This window comes from Atractosteus spatula, chromosome 24, assembly GCF_055471065.1.
Source record: "Atractosteus spatula isolate fAtrSpa1 chromosome 24, fAtrSpa1.hap1, whole genome shotgun sequence".
In the NCBI taxonomy this organism is placed as follows: domain Eukaryota; kingdom Metazoa; phylum Chordata; class Actinopteri; order Semionotiformes; family Lepisosteidae; genus Atractosteus; species Atractosteus spatula.
The window spans coordinates 11,834,634-11,840,765 of record NC_142729.1 but is presented as its reverse complement, the minus strand read 5'-3'; the positions used below and the strand labels follow the sequence as shown (position 1 = coordinate 11,840,765).

General features: G+C 42.6%; 1 long non-coding RNA gene across 1 annotated transcript; it reads left to right on the top strand.

The window, feature by feature from the left end:
- Positions 1 to 3,876: 3,876 nt before the first annotated feature.
- LOC148815902 (uncharacterized) lies at positions 3,877 to 4,621 on the top strand. Its single transcript, XR_016086044.1, has 3 exons — positions 3,877 to 3,908; positions 3,991 to 4,095; positions 4,204 to 4,621. It is a non-coding gene; the product is annotated as an uncharacterized LOC148815902 (long non-coding RNA).
- Positions 4,622 to 6,132: the final 1,511 nt, after the last annotated feature.

The following is a 6,132-nucleotide window of genomic DNA, read 5'->3' as shown; positions in this document are numbered from 1 at the left end:
GCATTAATATTTAAAACCCCATAAAAATGCTCTTCATGCAGTAGAACAAAAAGTATTTTAGAATTTGGTGGTGTGGGCCCCGTTGTAAAATATTTCCAATCACCCTGGTTGTGGTACAAAATTTTAATGACCACCTTTAAATGTTTTTCAAAAGCGGTAATGTCTGACAAACTAATTTTCCGATTCTCTCGAAAACCCAACTCTTTGTGCATTCGTTTAGCGCCCTGTAACATTTCCCCATCGGTACAACCTTCATTCAACAAACCGTACACACTCCCGGCAAAACACAGATTACCGCCCGTGTAATGTAAGTCGATAAGGTGCGCTTTTTTCTGAGCAATTACCCAGCTATACAGAATGGATTTAAATCTTCGGCGGGCACCCCCCTGCATATTCCTAACTATCGTCACCACTAATCGGAGGCTGTCATCGGTGAGAACCTCTGTGTGGCTCTGTAAGAGGTCTGAGATGTGGCTTAAAAAATCGGCAGCATTTAATTCTCCGGGGTGTCTCCTGCGTGAGAACAAGGGTTTGTTAAAACCACCCGCAGTCAAACACAGCTGTACAGAATCATTCGCCCTGATGTTTGGAGAAAGTTCATCCAATATTCTCTGGACTGCACCATGCACAGCATCTATAGCCTGTACATACGAGGCTATTCTGTCGAGATTAACAAAACAAAAGACCTGTTATAACTACGTATACGCTCCAGGAAAACTAAGGGGTCTCTATTCGCCCCTGCACCGCCACCAACCTGATTCAGATCGTTCAGTACAACCGGTTCTCAGTTACCGCCATCCTGTTCTGTTACAGCACCCTCGGGCATTAAGTTATTTTCTACCACTGCATTTTCATTACGTGGTTCGGGCGGCCCTTGGGAAATCTGATGCCGCTCTCTGAATCTTTTACGACGCAACAAACATGCTTTTGCCAGTTTAATTCCTTTATTTATTTACAAACGCTTGATGTTGGCAAGCGGTTGGTCTTTTTAGACCGCATGTTTAGTCATTTATCCCGGTGGGTCTTCACCAATGCTCCATGAAATAGCATTATGAGGTAACGAAATCCAGAGGTTAGATCGACATCCTCTTTAGAAAAAATGTCTAAGAGGCTAGCGGCGTAAACCTGGATCGTTTTTGGAAACACTGAATGTACACTTGCTAAAGCGGCTCTTAGATTCTCTAAATCCCTCTTTTTATCCACCTCATTAGTGCCCACCTTTGATACTAACTGTGCAATATACCGCACTGAGTCTCCCACATCACCAAGCACCAAGTCTTTAGGCGCGTTATTATTTCGCTCCGCAGGCTTGACACGTTTGGTTTTGGTCAGCGTCTTAACAGCCATCTCCGATGCAGTCACCACCTTAGGGTCCGACATTTCCGCCACATTTGTTTCGCCGCTCGTCTATACAGCTGCTGTGTGAAAAAATAAAAGACTTTTTAATACCACACCAATGCTCCATATCTCAAAATCAGAAAACTACACTGTGATAAAAATAAAAGACTTTTCAACACAACAATCAATGAAATCTAAACGGTCAAAATCAGAAAACTATGATAACTAGGATAAAAACGCCACACATGTGGCGCATCCTTACACAAAGGGCTGCGGGTGAATAGAACAAGTTACCCGGACATGTTGTTACACCGGTTTCCTTTAAGACTGTGGTGGCGCTACTGGGTCAAGTGGCATGGTTAACGGCATATAGACCCCTGGCACAGACCAGTCGCTTTTAACTTTAAAAACTAAGCAGTTTTAAAATAAGTTTTTTTAACACTCCCGAACAGAAAACTACGCGAACTAGGATCTTTCAGCGAATTAACATCCTAACAAAAGAAGTAACGTTTGCCGTAAGTGGATCATAACACATCTTGACCACGCTTAAATTATATTAACCTTTGATTGTTGATTTCAGATGTTTTGAGCTCATTGACCCCTTTAACATGTTGGCTCGGCATTGCAGTTTACTTTTTGAAGGTTTGGGGTCTGCACGGAGAGGGAAAATACCATTGGTGAAAGAATTCAACACCGCAAATTACCAAAAAATAGAAAAACTGTGGGGATTTGTATTATAGACACGTTTAAATGGACATGCTAAAAGAATGTTTTATATAATACCGACCTCTTCTCTCAGGCGATTTGATAATATGCTCTGCACCCCCTGGTATGATGTGAACATCTGCCTGTGTCTCCACAAGGTTTTGCGGTGGTATTGTAAACCCCAAACGATGTTTTTTAAACGTGTAGCGACATGTCCCTTCACCCGTGTCTGCGGAATAGACACATGCGTGTATTGGTTTGGAGAAAGTACCCCTGTGTCTTTAAGACTCACATGGTCATAAAGCGTTATTCAAAACATTGTCGTAATTACTCAACAGGGTTGGGTTGCGCGGTAACTGGTCTTTTTACAGCTGTGGTTTTCGGGGCTAATGGAAATGAATGGATACACACAGTCACAACCACATCACGGAACAACTCCCTAGTAATTCCATTATAATAATTCAATATTGCCTAGTATACAAATATTATACAACATTTTGCAACTATAGCTAACATGAGACATGCACCATGACGTTGTAATTTTCTAACAATAAGCCAGATATACATACCGCTGAAATGCGTGGAGTCCTCGTCTTCGTCTATCAAGTCGAACAGTGTTAAGTCTGTAAAAAGACTATCTTCAGACTGTAATTGATCAGTGTGATCCATTCTGACAAGTTAGGCGATAACGTGAGACTGTAAGAATTGGAATCCAGCCAAAACTTCGCCTGTTACACCGCTGGTACTTATACCCTAACCGATAAACATTCTCTTCTAAGAAACACACTTGGCCCCCCATAAAACCATTAATCTTAGGTATCATTGGGTGTGCACGTACTGATCTGTAGAAATTATTTTAAGAAACATTTTAGAAAACGTTTTAGACCGTTATAATGTTAAAATCTATATTATTTTAAGACATACAACGGTGTCTAAATTTCATAGCGGTTAAAACGTGGTGAAAATGTGCCTCGGTGTCTGTGTTTGATTCACCAACAGACCTCTAAGAATATTATCAAGCAAAATGTTTTTTTATTAACGGTATAAGAAAATGTATCTATTCTTTATAGCGACGTGTTCACAAACCAAGCTTGACGTTTTGAGGTTTTATTTTTTCGCGATGTGATGTTAAGAACATTTTTGCCCGAAATACATGTGGTGCTTATAAATTAGAAAACTTTACATGAATATAAAATGTTTATAAACTTTCCCTGTACTCAATTTTAGCCCCCCCCCCCCCCCCCCCCACTCTGCATTCCAGAGCCTTTAACTAACCCCCACACACCGCACGTCTCCAAAACATTTCAAATTATCTCTAATACGTGATTTTAAAACTTTAAGACCAATCCGTTAAAGTATAAAGAACAACACCCCATCATTTGTTGCCTTAATACCTTAAAGACTTTTACGCTTACGATGTATGGAAATTTATCTCAAACTTTCTAAAAAGCTGTCACGAATGTGTTATTAAAAATAAACTGTGTCTTATTACATTATTTTAAAAACTTTAAGACCAAAATTTAAGTTTAAAATTTATTTTCTGGGCAAACACATCATTTGTGTTTGCGTTGTGTGTTAATACTTTTAAAGTTTAAAACTTATAAACTGATATGAGAATACTTTTCGCTCTCGATAAAACAATGGGGGGGGGGGGGGGGGTCGTTTTAAAGCATCACAACCAATTGAAAAATGTCTTGTGTTATGTAGGCGTGGTTACACCATTGGCGCATATTCTTAAACGCTCCGGCCTGACAGGGTCGCAGCGCGTCCCTGGAGCTGTCAGACACCGCCCCTTGTTGGGAGCTGCGAAGATGGCTTCTTTGTGTGGAGAAACATCGGGGTCCGCTACTCTACAAAGTGAAGAGGTAGGCGGCTAAAATATTTTTTCTGATCGTGGAATTGTTGTATCGGCGCTTAGCGTATGTCATTTTAATACTTCTTCTTTAGCAAAACCCGACCCCGCCCTCTGCACCCTGTGAGTGTGTGAGTTCAGCTGGGGTACCAGATGTTGAAAAACTGCCGGGTGCTAGCGATGATACCACGCTACAAATGGTAAATATTAACGAAAAACCTTAGCTAAAAAATGCGTTAAATGCTCGATATTTTAGGTACAAAGCATGTCTATTTTGTTAAGCCTTCCTTTTCTTTTTCCTTTAATAGAATAAAGAGGATGTGGACGGGTCAATCTTCAGCCTACCGGCACAACTGAATGTTTCTTGTTTGAATGTCTATGTTTGTGTGTTCGGCCAAATGTTAATAAAGCTGATGCCCAACCAGGTTTAGCTAACAATGTCCCTAATGAGCCCGATGTTATGGCCCAGATTGTGAAAGCAGTAGTTTATTGCATCTTCAAACACTGTTTAAAGGGGGTCCTGGTTGATGACTGCCCGGCCTGTTTGATTGACCATCCCAGGCAGCGGGGTCACACATGCCTGTCTGTCGGCTACACAGATGGGTTTGAAGACGTGACGTTTGCCGCTTTAGAAATTTATAAGTCTCTCAGTTTAGCCCGAATTTTATCAGCTGTTCTGTACGCCACCAGGTGTCTGGATTCGTACACCATTACAAATGACACTGAGCGGGGCATAAAACAGTTTCTGAAAAACATAATTGAGGACCGCTCCCCATACGAGCATGTACACACCATACTTGAACAGCTGGATGAAAAATTAGTAGACGTGACTTTTGATGCGTTGCAAAAGAAACACTATTCTTTTTTTACAGACAAAAAAAAGATCTATGTAAAATGTGAATACAGATTTCACTCTGTTTTACAGACCCGGGTGTGCCATTGTCCGAAAAATGAAGAATTTCGAATGTATTCGTCTGAATTCTTACTAAGAGTGCTTTACACACTTCTCTCTACAAAGCTTGATATGCAAAACAAAGAGTCGAATGGTAATGTCCTTAAATTTGTTAAAGAGATAGATGTGTATGTCAAGAACTTGAGTGAAATTATTGGAGATCTGATGTTTTCATCGGAAACGGAAGCCTGGGGGGTTCTACAGTGTGTATTCCAAAATACAGCGTGTTTTGCACAGAACCTGTGGTAACACCATCCCGCTGATTACGCAGGCAAATTTTTTTGCCCTGCTAGATCGGATCGCCTAGTGTAGTTCGCATGGCTTTAGACATGGGGAGCGGAAGGGGGTTATGAATGCTTTTTCAGATGCCTCAGAGTTTCTCAGCAATGTTGGGGTGGTGGTTACGCGTACCGAACTAATTTTCCGCACCAACATTTAATTGTTGAATGCAAACAGGAGCCGGTAACGCGTGTGTACTGCGATGTTTCTGTGTTTGAAACCCTCGCTGTTGAAATAAAGCGGTTCACATTTCACATACTTGCAAACTGGAGTCTGTAACTTGTGTAAAAAGTGTGCTGCGCTGTTTCTGTGTTTGAAAACCCCACTGTTGAAATAAAGCGGTTCACATTTCACATGGTGTTTGTCCTGCGAATTCTTTCCGCGAGACTTTACGCAGTCAGTGTGTGTGTGTATGCTTACACCCCTGCTGCTTTTGAGACACGGCTTGTGCAGCGTATAAGCAGCCTGGCCGGACAACCACTCAACCACCCGGCCGTGGCTGGGCCGCTCACACCCCGGGATCTTGCGGCCCTCACCAGACTCCCCGCGCTGCCGTAACTACCCGATTCCCTAGGTTTATAATAGAGCGCACTCAACCGCTGCAGACATGGTCCCCTTCCAAACCAATACACACTTTCACACACCTAAAGCGAGGGATGAGCCGCCTTGGGGCTTTGGGACCCTGAGGCTCCGGACCGACTGGCCGGGGGGAAGGCGGGAGTTCCGACCTTTAACGACACACCATTGGCTCCTGAGGAGGCGGGACATGCACACATAACAACACGCCATTGGCTGGCAAGGGGGCGGGACATCCACCCACCGCTGACTCCCATTGGCTGGAAAAAGGGGGCGTGGTACCTGTCAAAAGTTTGACGAAAGGTGTCGCTTTATACTACTCGTGGGGGTCCTCATGTTCCAGCATAGTGATGGGGACACTATACTGTAAAAAGGTGCTGTACTTCAGATGAGACATAGAGTAAAACCAAGGCCCTCATTACAAAACCCA